Raw genomic sequence first — 21,206 nt, forward strand, 5'->3', positions numbered from 1 at the left:
GATACCAATTGTTAGGACCCATAGGCAACTAAGAGGGTGGGTGAATCAATTGTCTATTAATTTCAACCCAAAGATAAATTAATGAAACTTGATGCATAATACCAGTAAACTAAACTTAATGCCAATTGACAGTTTAATAGTTAATAATAGTATCGGTAAAGTTTAATGCGTGAAACAAAAAGACAAATAACATCCACAACACAACACAGATATTTGTACATGTAAAACCTTTAAGGGGAAAAACCATGGTAGGAAACCTTACCCACAATCAGATGATCCTACTGTAGATAGTATGTGTATAAAAATGGGGTCTGCATGTGCAAAAAGGCCAATTGCCTAGAGCTCACTACTCAATCACAAAATGAGATTCACATTGACTACAATTGGATGGTTAAATCCACTGATATTGTACTACTCATAATAGCATCTTCATATGCTAGATTCAGTACTGGTTAATCTTTGATTGTCTCCTTCATACCTTCCTTCAATCTTCAAATGATGTCTGCGTGTATAGCTCTACTTCAATTTGCATATACCTTATTGTATTCCTCTTCCACTTCTACATAATCTCACAAATGAGATCTTACATATATACCAAAACCTAAGACCAAATGTGTAGGTCGTCTCACTAAGAATATTACAATTAAATCAATTACAAATGAATCAATATGCGATGCATCATGTCTACTCAAAGCATTTACAATAATAACCAATCAATAAATCATTTCCATAACATGTTGTGTTGATCTGGAATAGATAATGCTTGCTAGTCCATAACCTAGACCAATTTACTGGTAACAACAAATATGCAAAATCGATTAGACCAATAACCAAATCATCAAAACCAAGTGGCCAAACCATGTCTTCAACATAACCAAGTAATCTCCAGATGATAACAAGTCATCCTCTGTACTAGTGAACAATATAACCTGCCAGTGAACCAAATACCAGTGATTGTACATAAGTCACTGAACATGCCGGTGAACATAACCAAAGATCTCTAGTGCTGATAAGTGTTGACAAGTGTTGATATCAATGAAAAAACCAATGCAACACATCCATAATACCAACAATAAACACAAAACAACTTTTACATGCCCATGGGATACATATTGTTGGAATGTAATGCCATTCGGTCTCAAGAATGTTGGCGCCACATATCAAAGATTAATGACTACTATCTTCCATGATATGATGCATACACAGATGGAAGACTATGTGGATGATTTACTAGCTAAATCATTAACTAGAGAGGGTCACCTCATTGTACTAGACATAATCTTCAATAAACTGGAGCAATATGGTGTACACTTAAATCCAAAGAAGTGTGTCTTTGGGGTAACCTCCAGGAAGCTCCTAGGATATATTGTTTCAAACAAAGGAATTGAGGTTGATCCCAACAAGGTCAAATCAGTTATGGAGATGCCACCTCCTTGGAACATCAGTCAACTAAGAACATTACAAGGAAGGCTATAATCAATTTGGTGGTTCATTGCACAATTGGCTGACAAATGTCATCCCTTCACACATTTTCTTCACAATAATGTTCATTTCAAATGGGAAGAGAATTTCCAAAAAGTATTCCAATAGTTAAAAGACTACCTAATGATGCCACTATTGTTGATGCCACCATCTCCAAACAAGCCCTTATTGTTATACATATTAGCTATAGCTATGGCCTTAGGTGTCTTACTCGCACAATATAATGCAGAAGGCAAAGAATGTGAAGTATACTATATTTCCTGAACATTGGTAGGGTATGAAATCAATTATACCCCTATTGAACAAGCTTGTCTGTCAGTAATCTTGGTAGCCACCAAATTAAGGCACTACATGGTAGCACATAGATACAACTCATTACAAAGATCGATCCACTCAAGTATCTACTCTGTAAAGTAGCACTAACAAGCTATCTGGCAAAGTAGGTTATGCCCCTCAATGAATTTGACATAGAATATGTGGAACACAAAGCCATCAAAGGAAAAGTCATTGTAGATCAGCTAGCTGAAGCACCACTCACAAGTGACCATCCTCTCATTTCCAATTTTCTAGATGAGGATATTTTCACAGTTATGCCATCATGACCATGTACGTTATATTTTGATGGCTCATACACCAGACATGGTTTAGGGTCTGACATTCTCTTCATCACACCTCAAGTTGATAACATTCCAAAATCATATAGGCTTACATTCTAATGAACCAACAACATAGCAGAATATGAATCCTTGATCACAGGACTACACATGGTCATGCAGTGGAACTTAAAAGATGTATGGGTCTATGGTGATTCACAACTGGTAATCCAATAGGTCAATGATGAATACCAAACTAAGGATGATAAAATCATGCCTTACAAGAAAATGGTTGATAGCTTCAAAGAACTATTCACAACTATCACTTTTGAGTAGATTCCTTGAGACTAGAACAGAGCTGCAGATGCAATTGTTAGGATTCCCAAAGATACTGAGAGGGGGCTTGAATCAACATCTAACCGATATACTAATTTTTAACTTATAACATGAAAAGCATATTAAAATTGTGTACCGGTAAACTAGAAATAATACAACAAATAAGAATAACAACCACAAAATGAAAAGCACACCATAACACAATATTTTAACGAGGAAACCCGATGTGGGAAAAACCTCATTGGGATTTGTGACCCACAATATTCACTTACTGGCCAATAAGAGAATATTACTGCTTACAATAGGGGCATGGACATGCAGGAAGGCCAAGTGCCTAGAGCTCATTGCTTAGTTACAAAGGAAGTCACACTGACTTACAAAAATGGATTATTCAAATCCAATGTCTTGTACTACTTCAGATTAGCATCTGCAATGCCAGATTCAATACTGGTTTAAGCTCTGCTAATACATAAACCCTTAACCAATAATTCACATATTAGATCTGCTACCTTTTATTCATATTTTGCATCATATCATATCCTAAATGATCTACAATGATCTCATACATATATGAGTTATATTCCAATCTGCCATGTCAGCTTACAAAAGATTTTATAGTTAATTACAAAATACATTAATTCAAAATTGTTGTCAGCCAAGGTGTCAGTAATCTTCCTTTTCGGTGTCGGTGTTCTGTATGCCAGTGTAGATTCTGCCTGTATCGGTGCATATTGGTATCACATGATTGTAAGGTTGCCATCAATGACAATACCTTCAATCACCTACAATTTCTCATTGGAGTGTGCATTTGCCAACAATATCCCCCTTTGGCATTAATGGCAACACTCATGAGAAAAATCCAAAAAGAATGTGTCCTATAATGGTTTGCCAAAATTGTCTTACCAAAACTATGTGCCCAAAAATGTATGCTCCCCTTGAGCTGATGATGTCCCATTTTGATCATTTTTCTCATCTCACTACTCCCCCTTTGACATCAATGACAAAGGCTAGCATTCACTGTCAGTGGAGTCCTGCCTAGATTCTTGTAACCGGTGGGTTACAATCTGAAAAATATCTGTCAAAACCAAATTTAAATTGCCGATGAGTATTTTGCTATCATGTAATGCCTCTTGTGTTCTCTGAACTATATCGGTGAGTATGTACATTTTCTCTTCCGGTGTCTTAAGTCTGGGAACTAGAGCCTCAGAAATTTCTTTTCTCAAAGAAATGAGGTAATCTAGTTTAGGACCAAGTTGACATTTTAAGCTCTTTGCCTTATCCTTTATTCTCTCTTTGTCCTTCTCTAACTTCTTAATTTTCTCTTCTAGATCTACAATTTTCTTTTCTATCTCCAAAAATGAATCTGATGTACCTATCAGATTGTCAACAATATTGTTAATCTCATCTTGTGCTTTGTTGATTTCCTTGTCTAGATCTTCTGTTAGAATATTTATTTTACAAGTGTCTCTATATAGTTTCTTGAAATCAAAAATTGTCTCTCCAAGTTCTGGTAATAAGGTGTCCATTTTCTCCTTGTTCTTCTTTACAATTTCCTCAAAGAATTTCTCTTTTTCCTTAATCAATCTCTCCTTAAATGTGTCCTCTTTTATTTGATTAACAATAATGGCTACAATATCCTCTCTCCTTGATCTTCCACAAAAATCCACATGCTACGAGTTCTTTATCTGAACAACTTTGGATCCCTGCTTATGATATCCTAGAATCCAAGATGGTCTATCAACTCATTAGTCTCGATTCCCCATGGTATGATAAATTTTATTCCTATTTACGTGATCAAATCTATCCTCCTAGCCAATCAAACAATCAACAAAAAAACCTTCATACACCAATCCTCTCGATACACCATCATTACTGAAACCTTATACCAATGAGGTCTCGATGGTACTCTCCTTCAACATCTAGAGCAAGGTGAGGTGATCACATTGTTAGAAGTACATGAAGGTATTTTCAAAGCTCATTGAGGTGGCCGTTCATTGGCTAAAAATATCATGTGGCCAGGATACTATTGGCCCTCCATGGAAGAAGACTCCTACTACTTTATCATAAACTGCAAGAAGTGCCAATTTCACAGAGATCTGATACATGCCCTAACATAAGAATTACAACCTATCACAACACCATGGGCCTTTTTTCAGTGGGGACTTGACCTTGTGGGTAAAATCCATCCATATTCATCCAATGAACACAAATTTATCATTACCACCACAAAGTACTTCACCAAGTGGATCGAAGTCGTTCCACTCACCCAAGTCACTGACAAGCAGATTACTTCATTCATCCTCAATTACATCATCTGTCAATATGGTGTACCCATATCCATCATCATAGATAATGGGTTCCCTTTCAAAAATCAAGATGTTTGTGAACTCTATGAGAAGTTTCATATCCAAAACCGTTTTTCCACCCCATATTACCCATAAGGCAATGGTCAAGTAGAAGAATCCAATACGTATATATTGAGGATCCTCTAAAAGACAATCAATGATGTTGGTCATGATTGGCACATTCATTTGAATCCGGCACTATGGGCATATCGAACTAGCATTCAAATCCTATAGGTACAACCCCTACTCACTATTTTATGGAGAAAAATTCATCCTGCCTATTGAGGTTGAATTACCATCTCTACAGGTCTCCTTGCACAATCTAATAAGTGATGAAGAATACCGAGTCTCATGTCTTTAGGACTTGAAACTGCTTGATGAAAAGTGACAAGCTCCCTACAATCACCTAAAAGCCTATCAACAGTGCATGAGCAGAAGCTACAATCATAGGGTCAAACCTCGCACATTTGAAGTAGGATATCTTCTTCTTAGGGAGAATCCTTCCAATCAGTAGAATAGAGAACACCAAGGCAAATTTGAATCCAATTGGCTGGTTCCATATATCATCACTACCATCTTTGGGTTAGGGGCATATCAGTTAGCAACTTTAGAAGCAGAACCACTAACAGATCCGATCAACAACATGCTTCTCAAAAAGTTTCATACATAAGTTGTGCAAAGCATCAAGCTCATCCAATATCAGAAAATACCAAAAATATTCAGAAAAAGTTCTGAACAAAATAGAAAAAAATAAAACAATCAAGAAAATAGTCAAGGAAAATTATTCATCCAAATGGTGAAAACCACTCTAGTGGCACCTTGGTTAACTATAGTGGTGAAAACCTGGTAAACAGGTGCCATTTGTAAAGGCTATGGCTCCATTGTCTTTCAGACTTGTTGCAATAACATACATTGCATCTATTCACCCATCATTTATACCATGGCTTGTTATTGATCTACAATCAAGGTTATTGCCTCATATGTCCCATCTCACACTTTCATACCAACACTTAACTAAGGGCAATGTTCTTAACCTAGTGATGGGAGTGGATTCTCCACGCTTGTGATTCATTAAACTTCTCATTCAAAACATCCTAAAATAATACCAAAAATATTTGTAAAATCTCAGAAAATCCCAAAAACATTTGCAAAATGTCCTAAAGATAATACCAAAAACATTCACAACATTCAAAAAAATCCAAAAACATGACAAAAATATCAAAATCAATCAAAAGCATTGCAAAGTATGTTGTTCCTTGTACATACACATTGCAACATACATGAAAACAATATTTTGAAACTCCTTAAACAATTGCCACCTATCAAAATCAACTAGCAAATCACACATTTGTGCACAACCATCTTCACAAGGATGCATCCTTCCTCACAAATAAGACATGGTAACAGTTTGTTTGAGAAGAAAATTTTGTTTGGCTGATAAGCACTTGGTCAATTTTTTTATATTTATATCAGGTTTCTACGCTACTGCAGGATATCCACAAATGATTAGAGTAGTCGGGATGGTTCCTGATATATTTTTCTTTGTTTGTTGTCTGTGGATTGTTCCAATGAAGTTCTGGGGCATATGCTAATGGTGTCTACATGGGACTTTCACTAAGATATGGAATCCTATGTAAAAATACAAGTCATGGATCACTATGGCTTACTGACTACAACATATACCTCGACCATTTGTACATGAACCAGAATGGAGGGGAACTTTCCTTGTCTGTGATGTTCTCTTATAGATGAAATTCTCAACCTTGGTTTGTGATACCTCAGCCAAGATCGATACTACCATGCTCGATGATTAAAATTAAGCACTTTGAATAAGCCATGGATCACCATTTTATCTCATCTATTTATATTTCATTCCGTTGCATATCACCCATTTATTTATTAATTATTCATATATGTTGTCCACATGAAATTAATTCAGGTTTCTATGAGAAAGCTAATCATATAAACTTTGTCTTGGGTACAAGCACGACGGAGTTCTCTGATACATCATCTCACATCTCCATTCCATATCTGCATTTTCCAACCAATTGGACATTCATATATCATGTAGGAATGGCATTCCTTCATTTAGTTGCATTTTATTCATTAAGTGCATTCATTTACTCATTTAAGTGTATTCATTTACTCATAAATTGTCATTCACTATCATTTAGTTGCATTTGAATCATTAAGTGCATTCATTCATTATCATTTAGTTGCATTTGAATCATTGAGTGCCTTCATTTACTCATTTAAAGTTGCATTTCAATCAATAAGTGCATTCATTTACTCATTTAAAGTTGCATTTCAATCATTAAGTGCATTCATTCATTATCATTTAATTGCATTTCAAATCAATAAGTGCATTCATTTATTCATTAAGTGCATTCATTATCATTTAGTTGTAATTCAAATCAATAAGTGCACTCATTTACTCAATCATTAAGTACATTCATTTACTCATTTAAGTGCATTCATTCCTTCATTTAGTTTCATTTATTCATTAAAGTGCATTCATTCATTCATTTAAGTGCATTTGTTTATTCATCATAAAGTGCATTCATTTAAAAACATAGATAACATTTTTATACTAATTTCATTCATTTAGATTCATTACGTACATCTTAAAAATGCATAGTTTACTCATGTCATCCATCTAATTATCTCATCATTTCAACATATACAATATTATCTATCAAAATATCATTATTCATTATCTAATCTCATCATTTAGCATAAATCATCATCATTTCATCACATTAATATCATTACCAAAACATCATATATCTATTGACCTACATCCACATGTTAGCAAATAATCCATATCATACATATAGAAATCATATCATCAACATGTACATCTAGAAAGAAAATGTTTCCATATCATGTATCTAGACATAAATCATATCATCATCCTGCATAAAGAAATCATGTCATCACATGGATACATATCATATCATCACCACAAAACTGAGATCTCATCATATATCGCATCAAAAAGAACACATGTATCAGAATACAATGATGTCCAAAATATCGGCTACCAAGAGCCATCCAAGTATCAATTTAATAACAATGTAAAAATGCATAGAAGTACCTCAAATGGCATTCTAGCAAGATGTTTCTCCCCCACCACCCTCACTATCTCATCGAGGAGGACTTGTCACACCACCACTACTCTGACCCCTCTATGACTGCTCTGATCTGAACCACTGCATCTGGGAAAATATCATCGCTCGCTGACTACTCGATACCACCTGATCATATAATCCCCACTAGTAATCAATCTCTTCCTTTGCTCACTGCATCTCCCTCATCATCTCCCTAGTTGGACCCTATCCCTCTACTCCCGCCAAACCTCACACTCTATCATGCAGCTCCCTCACTCTATCCATTGCATCATCTCTCTCTCACACAACTGCAGTAAACTCAGCCTCCTGTGCAAAACAATGGACATCCCTGGCTGCAATCTCTGCATCTTTGTCCTCTAGCTATGCCTCTAAATATCAGATGTGTGTGGCGGTTGCTATTAGGAGAGTCTACAACTATAATATCACCACATCTCATAGGTCTCCCTCTTCACCACCTATGGCTCCTTGTACCATCTCCATTGTCTCATCTCCACCACCTATGACTCCTTGTTCCATCTCCATCATCTCATCTCCACCACCTATAGCTCCCTATCCCATCTCCATCATCTCATCACCACCCTCTCCACCATCGACATCTCTCCCTCCTTCTCTCGCTGCTCCCTATGATAGTCATAAAGGCTTCCCACCTCTCCCTCTCCTCTGTAAGCATCCTCCTCCACCCACTCCACCTCCAAATCCACCTCCCCCACCCCCACCACCTCCACCACCTCCACCTCATCCATCTCCCCTACCATTTCTGCTATCCCTACCTAATCTCCTCTTCCTTTGGTGTCATATTCATCTCTTTCATCTCCAACTGAAAAGAGCATGTCTCGCTGTGCCATCACTTGGCCAACACTATCAATAATCTGCAATTTGCTTGAATCATGGGTAGGTGCATCATATCATATAACCCCGCTACACATATAGAATATATCTCTAGAATGGTCAACTAATCTTGCAGGCACAGTGTAGCTGGATGGCTCTCATGCATCTGCAAGACCCCTAAATGATCCTCGTACATAAACCACAAATCACACAAACTGTCAATAATCTTTTCTATGTAACATTGCCTCTTACCTAGACTTCATCAGATGCTTTTTCCAAGTATCTAAGTCTCATCGGGTAACTTGACTCACTACTAACCCTAGACTACCAATAGGCATTTACATCACTTGCCTAGTCTCAACAGGTTCACTTAGTCTCATAGGTCCCTATTATGCATGCAAGAAGAAACCATTTCTATCAACATTCAACTTGGGGCAACCAACATCGATCCTTCTACACTTACAGGAAAAAGTGCTACCACACTGACAAAAGTGGCACAACATAATCAACAATGCTATTTACAATATACAAAAGCACTACCCTAATCAACCATTCTATTTTTGCCAACAAAAGCACAATGAGCGACACGTGTGCTACACTAACCTCATTCATTCAACCGGAAAAGCATGCTTAAACTACAAAAACAATAGCACTATACCTCCTATACCAAAGCACTATATTGGAAATAGCACTAAAACCACTACACAAAAGCGCCATTGCGGCACGGATGTGCTACTTTAGACAACAAAAGTGCTAAAACAACATTTTAGCACCTTTGTCGTCCGACATTTTCCCCTAGCCATTTAATGCACTAAATGAACTCAAAAGGAAAAAGTTAGAACTCGACTTATTGGGGACCATACTCCGTTGGCCACTGGTACGTCTGGATGCACTCCATTCGATGATCAGCAATGGGAAACACCATTTTCACTCTCCTACACTACTACAGAGGTCGTTGTTAGTAGCTATGGATTGATATGGCCACATGTATAAATGAGGATTGTTTTACCCCTTCTCCCCTATATATAGCCTACCACTGCATCACCCCGTGACCACTGTGGACCCCGTGTACTTCGGAGGCTTTCTATTTCTCCATTTTACCCCCATTTTCCTCTATTCTCTCATCATTTCCTCTAAATTCCTCTATTCTACTGTCCCCTAACTTCTTTCTTTTTTTTGAGAGATCGCCCAAATTTTTAAACTTTTTTCCCATCTCTTGAGGGGGCATACCTAAGCACTACCTTGGTGCATATTGGGGCACATACTATGCTTACTTATTTTTCTTTGAAACAGTGTGATAAATGACACCATCTCAAAGAGGGGCAAATGTAGACACCGAAATCCGTCTACTTAATTGAATGAATATTTAGTATTTATTGGATTATATAACCATCCATCAATAGTTGATTAAATTGATATTTAATTAATTCATCCTAAACCTCTTCTATTAATTAAATAAATTAGTCAATTTATTTAAAATTAATTCATTAAACCATACTCTAACAGTTAATTAAATTAAAGCATATTTGTTTAATTAACCCCTCCCACATTTAAATAAATAAATATTTATTTAAATCTCTAAAACCCTCCCACTTGCATTCTCCTACAAATGCAAGTTGCACATTTTTAGTTGAAATAAGTAAATTTTATTTTAATTAAAATCCCCTTTTATCCTCACTCGCTCACTAAGCCCCTTTTAGACTCTTCTAACTGTTGGCAAATGCACACTCCAATGAGAAATTGTAGGTGATTGAAGTTTTTTTTCAGTGATGGCAACCTTGCAATCATATGATACAGGCAAGACAATGTACCGGCACTGGCACCGGCAACGACAGACTCTACACCGACACATAGGTCACTGACAGACAAAGGAAGGATACCGACACCTTGGTCGATAAGAATTTTCTTTATAATATATTTTGTAATTAATTATAAAATCATTGTAAGTTGATATGGCAAGTTGTAATATGACTCATATATGTATGAGATCATTGTAGAACATTTTTGTAATTGTTAGGAAGAAATAATGTGATAGGCAAAATAAGGCAAACCTATTATGTGAATTATAGGCTAAGGGTTTATGTATGAAGCAAAGCTAAAACTAGTACTAGATCTGGCATAGCAGATGCTATTTTGAAGCAGTACAAGACATTGGATTTGTATAATCCATTATGTAAGTCAGTGTGACTTCTTATTTTGTATTTGAGCAGTGACCTCTAGGCACTTGGCCTTCCTGCATGTGCAGGCCCCTATTGTAGCAGTAATATTCCCTTATTGGCCAGTAAGCGAATATTGTGGGTCACAAATCCCACTGAGGTTCTTCCCACACCAGGTTTCCTCATTAAACTACTATGTTATGGTGCTCTTTTCATGTGGTTTTTGTTAGCAGTTTATTGCATTACTTTTGGTTTACTGGTATATAGTATTGATATGCTTTACATGTTTTAAATCAAGAATATTATATAACTGGTTAGATACTGATTCACCCCCACTCTTAGTATCTTTGGGAATCCTAACACTAACCCCCTTCTAGACTCTTCTAACCTCTTCTAATTAGCCTAATCCCCCTCTCTAATCATTTGCACATTCCCAAACAAAGGTCACTTCTCAAAAATGCCTCAAAGTCTTTGAAATGCATTCAAGGATTTTATTCTTCAACAGGTTAACCCCCAAAATCTTTCAAAGCCTTTATGGCTCTTACATAACCATTAATGGTTAACTCAACTTCCCCACATGGTTAGAGACTTTCCCTTTAACTCAACCCTCATTTAACTCATGAGTCTCTTCAAGGATTTATTGCTTTGACCATGGTTATCTCCATTAACTCTTGCATAAGAGTTTATTAATTGGATAAAAAATTTATCCACTAACTCAAGCCTAACCTAACCCTCCTAGGGTAACCTTCATATCATCTCAAGCATTTAAACGCTTCTTCCCTCTCCTCTCAAGCCATCTCATGTTGACACTTGTCATCATGGGATTGGGTTGAAATCCATCACATGGATCCCAAACCCATCAATCTTGACCCTTCACAAGCCCATTGAATCTTGGCCATTCAATCTGATGGTATGATGAAATAATAAGTATCTGGTAGAATACTGAGAGGAGGGTGAATCAGTATACTGGAAAATTGATACAAAGTTCTCAAACTCAACCACAGTCAAACAAAATAATCATATCTCAGTCAAGATCAATATTCATAAGAATACTTGACATCAATCGGTTTCACTATTATGACAACTTTAATAGTAAACAAATTCAATCTTGTGAATATCAACAATTCTTAATCATAACTCAACATATTCATCTATCAATGCTTCTACTTAACATGCCTTATTAGAGATTAACCAAATCAACAAATAAGATCACAATCACAAAAGCTTTCACCACTTGACACAAATGCTTATACGTGGAAACCCCAAATAGGTAAAAGCCATGGTGAGATGAGACTCACAAGGATAGCTATCTAAACTCTTTCAAAGTTTGCCCTATTAGGAGCCAAAGCCTATTGGAGCTTTACAATAAATCCTGTTAAGAACTAATTCCAGTTAGGAATCACCCGTTAAGGGATTTTACAAATATGCCTTGTTGGAAGTACAATACCTTGTTACGAGTAACCTCGCTGGAGGATTTAAGAATCCAAGCTAATGGACCACCTTGTTAGAGGATTTAATGAGTAACCAATCTTGTTAGAGCTTACCCGGTAAAGGGACTTAACTTCTATAATTGTTAGAAAACAACAATTTTGTTGATATGTCTAAATAGCACTACTTTTGCTTGATCAGATCCTTCCATAACCTTCAGTCTGCCTTCACTCAAAGTGCAAATCCATTCACTGGTTTGGCAACTACAAACTCAACAGGTTTTCTACCAAGCTTGCCAACAACCTTAACAAACAACTTCATCGAGCTTAAATAAAAATCAGTTAGGTCAGTAAAATAGCAAAAACGTAATTCTCATCACAAAGATTACAAACAAGTCGGTATAATCTTGACCGTTAGAAATCATGACAATCTCTTCACATTCTTCAAGTCAATTTCAACCACTCCATGGTCACCACTCTATTGGACTTTGTAACTCATCATGTGTTGTGCATTAGATGCAATCCACTTTAATCCTTCCCTAGACAAGAACAAACACACCAAAACAATTTGTCTACTTAATCAAATGATCACATGTGTCTCCACCATTACCGCTTATTAGATAATAAACCATCAAACTTGGTCGGTTAGGGTTTAACAACTGATAAGGTTTATCGGTTACATTACATAGAAAGGTTTAACCCTTTACACCGAATCAACTCACAAACTTAACATATAGGTTTACAACATCTTCCACAAATCTCTTCTTACTAGTTACTAGCCAATATCAAAAACAACAATATCAGTAATAACATGAATACCATTTACCTATTCAATTGACATCAATGATAACATATCATTAATGCAATCTTGATGCAAAATACCAGCAAACTCATAATACTAGCACAATCAACATTTTTCTCTATAAAAGGACCTCATTCCCCAAGAAAAAAAAAGGAGGAGGAGCAAAACATTTGAGCATTGTTATTATAGTAAAATTCACATGGACATTAATTAGGATCTTTCTCATAGAAAATCTTTTACACTTGCATAGGCATTTGTTCACATTTACAACCATCTTGAATCTTCATATGGCATCCATGGATAGTGCTAAAAGCTAAGAGCTACACTCATTTGGGACTTGGAGAGGAGAGTGACAAGGAAGAGCCAACATCATCAAGCATTAGGAGGGTGTATTAAAGTTATTTAGTTCTTTATTTTACTCTTTCCTTTGTAATTAATCTTTCTTGATATGCTTTGAAACAGATTCATTTTCATGTTATGCTTATGGTTGAAAGTTTACTAACATGATTTCTTCATTGTCCACTAATCCCTTTTTCATAACATCAAATATTGGTCATCAACTTTTCTTCTCTCAACCTCTATAAAACTTGTCTTAACTGCAACAAATGCTCCTCTTTTGTTCTACTAAAAATTAGAATGTCATCCAAATACACATTAAAAAACTTACCTAATAATTTATTCAATACCTCATTCATCAGCCTCGTGAAAATACTTGGTGCATTAGTCAATCCAAAAGGCATCTCCAACCATTCATATAGTCCTTCATTTGTCTTAAATGTTGTCTTCCACTTATCACCTTATCTGATCCTGATGTGATGATATCCACTCTTCAAATCTATCTTTGTAAAGTATTTGCTCCACTCAAATAGTCCATTATGTCATCCATCCTAGGAAAAGGAAACTGGTATTCACTGTATTTTTGTTTATTTCTCTTGAATTAGTACACATCCTCCATTCTCCATTATGCTAAGGTGCTAACACTGATGGTACTACACAAGGGCTCAGACTCTCCCTAATCAAACCCTTCTTGAACAACTCGTGCACTTGTCTATTAAGTTCTTCATTCTCTACTAGTGTCAACCAATGTGCAGCTTTGTTAGGCAAACTAGCTCTAGAAACCAAGTCCATGCATTGAATAATACTTATAATAGGTGGAAATCCATCAGGTACATTATCTGAAATGATGTCCTCATATTCTTTTAGCAAATCTCTTATCTCTTCCAAGTATTCTTTTTCTGGTTTTGGTCTCCAAGTCTTCTTAGGAATTAAGAGAAAACACACATTCTCATGTCTTAGTCCATCCATGAATTTTCTTCCATCTACTAAATAGATTATGGTATTTGTACATACTTCACCCTTCAAAGGTTCCTCCAGAGGTAACAAGGTTTGCTTCATCCCATTGGCCATAATAGTGTATGTATTCTTTCTCCCATCATGTATTGGCTATTTATAAAATTGCCAAGGTCTTCCCAATAAAAGATGATAAATATCTATAGGCATAATATCACACAAAACTTCATCATGATCATTCCCAATCTTCAATTTTACCAAACACTATTCACATACTAACAACTTATGTTCATCCTAAATCCATGCTATCTAATAAGGCTTAGGGTGTTTCAATCTCTCCAACTTTAACTTATTCACCATCTCTTCTAAAACAAGATTATCTAAACTACAACTATCAATAACAACTTTACAACACTTACTGGATACCTTACCTCTAGTCTTGAACAATTTCTTCCTCTGCAAGGGTTCTTCATCTCCTCCAGTATGACACAAAGCTCTCCACATCATCAACAGTTCTCCATCTTCTAGTTTATTGTCTGATTTGGTGGGGTTTTCTTCCACCACTGCTTCTCTTCTAGTAGCCTCTATCTTCTTACATTCAAATGCACAGTGTCCTTCTCCTCCACACTTAAAGCAAGTTCCTCTAAATTTCCTCTTTTCTTGTCTTCCAAAGTTCTCATTTCGGTAACCATATGGTTCTCTCCTTCAGTAGAAATTTCTATCATCCTTCCGATATGAATTACCTTCTTTTCTCACTTCCTTTTCCTTGTTCTGATCTGTACTAGTTTCTCTTCCTCATTGAAATCTTCATCTAGTAAACCTTCCACCTCTACCTCTTTGTCTCTGCTCATGTCCTTTGTTCAATTTCTCTTTAGCCTTAAGCACATACTGAGTTCATCTTGTATAGACATCCATAATCCATTCAAATATCTTATAATTTATTCAACTTCATCATCAACATGTCTAGATATGATGTTCAATTTGTAAAATTCTTTTGTGTACTCCTTCACACTAGATTCCTTCTGTCTCAGATTTTGCAACTTCTAGAACAAATCCACTTGATGAAGCAGTCACTAGTGAGGAGGGACCTCAAGGAGATCACTCTGAATTGATTAGCAAGAGTAAACACAATGAAATCATAGAGATATGATGGAGGCAATGCAAAACATATAATTTTATTGCATAAAATTTGATTACATCCAATTGGTAACAATCAAGTTACAACATATCGATACACAAGCCTGGTAGAATAGGTCACAACCGAGACCTTGAATCAAAAAATGTATCTTCTAGGAACACACTATCTATCTAATACTTTGATTGATTCTAATTTCATTACATTCTAAAGCATGATTACAAATATATATATATATCGATGCAAAGGATCCAGTTGGCCCAAAAGGGATCAAAACCCGAAGAAAAAGACCTAATGTGCAAAATGAACAAGGTTGGCCTCCGCCAAGATATTCCTCTAGAAAATCCAAAGGATGAAAATATAGAAGGTTAGCTACACAACAAGAAACATTGAGATCAATGCTCAAGGCTCCACAAGATTTGGAATGGGTTCTGGTAGATCACCAAAATAGGTCTCAGGCAACCGGTAACAAAAGAACAACTGGTAACAAGAAACTATCATGGAAACCAATAGCAATATCTTGTTAGAAAGTGATCCAAATGAGATGTGGCTTGAAAGAAAGAATTATGATCAAGTCTTCAAGTAGAATCCAACTCCATAGGATCCAATGAGCCAAAACCAGGACACACAGAAAGAAAAATGAAATTGCAAGTAAAATAGAAAGGAAAATGCTTTTGGTTGATGCAAGATTGTTGTGAACCAAGGATGCTCATGTAGCAGCTATGGGATATGTTCTTTGATGGCTTAAGGAATAAGAATGGTGCAAGGGCAGATGTGCACCTTATTTCTCCAAGAGGGGAGAAACATTACTTTTCTTTCTAACTTCATTTCTGCTACACTAATAATTTAGCTGAGTATGAAGCTTTAATTTTGGGTCTCCAAACAAAACAAAGAAGAGGGATCAAATCCCTGAAGGTGTGTGGATACAACAAGTTGGTTGTTAATCAGATTAGAACTCAGAGCACCACCAAGAACAACCTTCTCAAGTCATACAAGCATAGAGCATGGGATCTAATTGAAGGTGTAAAGTGAAAAATTGGAAGCTTAGCGAATTCACCAATTGGAAAGGAGGATTCACTAAGCTCAATTTTGACTTCAATGAATTTACATTCAAAAGAGGGGGATGAATCTACTAGATCCAATCCTAAATGATGCAAAGAATAAATACTAAGTAGATTGATTGTGTTTGGAATTTTCTTGGCCCTCTTTTGTAAGTTGAATAAGTCAATTACTGAAGAATGAAGACAAGTGTGAGAAAAATATGGGCTGCAGGTTTAGGATTCACTTGTGCACCTACATATGAGAAGGTTGAGATGATTTGGAGTTGCTCTATAAAATTTTTAAGAAGTTGGACGAACCATATGCCCAGACCAAGTCCCCTGAACTTTGCCCATGTCAAAAAGGGTTTTTTCATCTCTGCAAATAAATCTTAATTAAAGAAGTATAGATGTGCACTTGCTTCCTACAAACAAAAAGAATAAGAAAGGGACAGGGAATGTTGGATATTGTCAGTTCTAGGATATGTTGTTGTCATTGATGTCAATATATTCTTATGCTGAGAGTTTTTTAGCGTTTTGATGATTGCGTTGAGCTAATATGGATAGTTTATCTATTTGAGATGCCTGAATACTTTATTTCTTATTTGTTTTAGTGATTTGGAAGTTTTCTTGATCATATTATTTCATTCTCTTTGTAGTTCAGTCTTTTTGTGCAGTGCTTGCCAAAGTTTGGTATTTTCTCTAGCGAGCTCCGGTATGATCATATCTTTAGTTGTAGTTTTGGGAGAATATTTTGGATGTTCATGTGTATCTTCAATTCAGATGATTCATGATTTGATGCATTGCAAGCTATGTTTCTAGTCCAAATTATTGTTGTTGACTGTTCCTATGAGTTAGCATGTTGATCGATGAAGATTTGAATAAGTGGTGTTGGTGCAGCTATTGTGGATGGTTATAATATGCTTGCTTATGTTTCCTGATAGTGTCCTATTTGTCTTGGTGGTCCACATGGATTCTTGTGCGCATTCTTGGTGATTTTGCTAATCCGATGATACTATTCATGTTAAGCAATATTCTTGGTGGTGTAGCGTGTTGCGGTTAATTTTGGCATGATTTATGGTGGTGATGCATGTTTGGAGATTTGATTTAGTTTCATGTTATGTCATGTATATCATTATATTGGTCTAGTGGTTTATTTATGTATCGTCTGATGTAATTTTGTAATTGATGTATGAGGGTTGGGATGACCTTGTAGTCAAGGTTGGTGATTTGTATTTATGTGGTATAGTCATGTAATTTGGATATTGATTTCATTTCTACATTATCAAAGTGGTGTATGTGGTGCTTAAGCGAATTTATCATTCAATGTTGTGTATTGAGCAAAGATTGTTGCAAACTAATTTTCTTAACTGGAATTGTCATCAAACATAATGAGATGCTATATTTGAAGTTCATGTAATCCAGATTGTAGTCCAAATATTATTGTAAGGTAGTGAACCTTCCCTGATGGTTGGAGCCTTCTAGGTCTTATTATTTTAAGAAGTGAGCTCTAGGCAGTGTGCCTAAATGCATCTGCATTCCCCATTGTAATATTTTCACATACTACTGCAGAGTATCATTTTATTGTGGGTAGGTTCCCACCGTGGTTTTTCCTATTACTACTTACTAAGTTACCATTAGTTTTAGGTCCAAAGTCATTCTATATACTCTAGTCGATTACTGCTACCAAAATATTCAGTCGGTAAGCACAAAGCAATCAGTTATAGAAGAAAGTAGTCACAAAGCATAGTATACACCGAGCTGTCTACCGAGTAACACTCTATGTCTACTAAGTAGCAAAAATGATATACCAAGTGAACACAAACTGAGTGAAACGTGTTACCAGGTTCATTGAACCTAGACACACATGGGAAACGTGTTACAAGATCAAGGAACAAAGAACCATTATTATATTGGAAATTGCACTTAAAGATTTTGAATGATTTTGAGGTCATCTATCCAATGAAATATTTTGTATCATTATTTATTTGATAAATCATGTTTGTAAGATTGAAGCAATGAACAGATCATTGACATAAAAGATCTATTTATACAACATGGATTAAGGATAAAAATATGGAAAAATAGAGATATATGAAGCAAGACATATGTGATAGATAAGGAAGCACTGAGGATTGCGACTATCAGAGACATAGAGGTCACCGAGAAGGATTTCAGAGAACAATCAAGGAACAAAGTAAAAAAAAGGGTTTACCGAGTTAATCTATGGATTACTGAGGTATGCTATAAGCAAGATAATCTCATTTTGAGCACATAGAATCTGCTATAACATTTTAGATGTGAAGCTGTAGATATTTGTAAAGATTTTATTGTAATATTTTGAGTTGTAATAGAAACCTTTAATAGGGTAAAAGACTCTAACAAAGTCTATAAATTGTAAAGCCTTTAACCAGGTGCAGCATTTAGAATAAGTGTTGTAAAATCCTTTAGCAAGGTAGATCTAACTATCTTGATACTCCTAATAGGGTAAGCTATTAGAAATAGCTAAACATGTAGCTCTAACCAAGCAACCTTTATTATTGCAGTAGTGAAGTTGTGGGTGCCATCCCCACCGTAGTTTTTCTCTCTAACCAAGAGTTTCTGCGTAACCAAAATATATGTGTTATGGAGTGAATCATGTATTATAGTTATTTATTTGTTTTAGCTTTATGTTATGTTACAGAAGTTTTTGGTTTATGCATAACAGTAAATTTATTGTTCAAGAAGAGATTTGAAGTACTGATTCACCCCTCCCCTCGCAGTACATTAGCTTTCCATATTGGGCCTAACAATTGGTATCAGAGCTTCAATCTTGGAAAAGGGTTTAACAACATAAAGAAAAAGATCTTATCAATGGAAGACTATAAACAATCTCAGAGAATTGTGAATCTTCAAAATGAATTGGATCATGTTAATGAAGTGATTGCAGACATGCAAAGATAAATGAAAAAATCTCTAAAAGTTAGAAGAAAATTATCTGATGATTTGCAGGACTCTCAAGAGTTAGTGGAACAAATTGAAACATCATCCGAGAATAGTATATCTGAAGAGACTAAAGAAATGATTGAAGAACTAAAGGAAATGAACAAAGCACTGACTGATCAGCTAAAAGCAATGAAAAGAGGACATGAACATTTCAGCACATAGATGACTGAAAATATTGATGCATTGAGGACAATCGAGGATAAAGTAAGAGATCTAGAAAGAGAAAAACAACAGCTTAAAGTGTTAGTATCTGAAAAGAATGATAAAATCACAAGGTTGACTATGATTCAACAAAATCTGTCAAATCAATTGGGTTATGCACATCATGAAGCAAATCTAAAAGATGATGAGAATCAAGCATTGAAACTTGAAGTATCAAGGTTGATCGATGAACTTGTAACAAAGAAGAAATCCAAAGAAACACTGAAAAAGAGTTATGATGCATCAAAGATGTTAGATGACCAACTGAATACAAAAAGACCCAACAAAGTTGGAGGACTCAATTACAAAGGAAAAGACTCTACCGAGAAGGGAATCCACACTACCAAGAGAAGAGAATCATCAAAGCAAGTTGGAAACAAGAAGAACATCAAAGGAAAGAAGCCTATTTGCAAATACTATGGAAAACAAGGACATGCTACTAATATGTGCCAAATCAGAAAAGGTAAGCAACCAAATGTCACTAGGTCTAATAGTTATTGTCACAATTGCAATAAATATGGTCACACATCTAACCAATGTAGGACAAAGTCTGGTAGCAATTATCAGAAGGCAAAATTCAAAGGATTTTGTAAAAACTGCAATAGATATGGACATAGTACTGAGAAGTGTTGGTTTAAGCAAAAGAACTATATGTGGTCTGCACACCGAGCAAATACTAGAGGCTACCGAGCTCACACAGATCCTAAACGATAGTATTTTGTAGTGCTATGGGATTACAATACAAGGATATGGTGTGAATGTTGTGGAAGATATGGACATATAAGTGCCAACTGCTTTATAAGGTTTGGAATGAACAACCAAAGATCATGAAGAAATCCTGGTATGGCATTTTTACATTGTCACAAAGCTGGACACTTGGCTAGAGATTGCAGAGATCAACCTAGAGGAGACATTGAGGAAATAAAAGGCAAATTACAGAAGATTTGGAAAAAGAAGGAAATTGTGTCAAATGAAAAAAGCACCTTATCTACCGAGTTAGGTGCACCTATTCCAAATTAATCGGTGAAGGTATGAAGGGACTACATTCTCCCAAAGGTTAAATCTTAACAGTTCCTATTTTATCATGTACTTAATTCAAAATCTGCATAACTAAAGATGCATTAGGAAATTTGAAATTTTATCAAGTTTTTTAGAAGCCTATCTAGTCGGTAAATACAGGAAGTCTGGGTACTCGGTAAAAGCATAAAAAGGAAGTGGTACCGAGTGCATTTAATGTTATTTGACCTAACTAAATGAAGCCCGATAAGGTATATTGTGTACTTAAATCTTTTACGTGGTCATATTACACTTACCAAGTTTTCAACAGAGCAGAGCAAAGCGATTCAAAGGCAATTAAACCTCCTCTGAAGCGAAATTCAAGGTATTTACATCAATCACAACACATTTTCAAAGCTAGTTTACCGATCATATCAGTTGTGAATATCAGTTTTATATTTG

The sequence above is a fragment of the Cryptomeria japonica genome, chromosome 4 (assembly GCF_030272615.1).
Source record: "Cryptomeria japonica chromosome 4, Sugi_1.0, whole genome shotgun sequence".
NCBI lineage: Eukaryota > Viridiplantae > Streptophyta > Pinopsida > Cupressales > Cupressaceae > Cryptomeria > Cryptomeria japonica.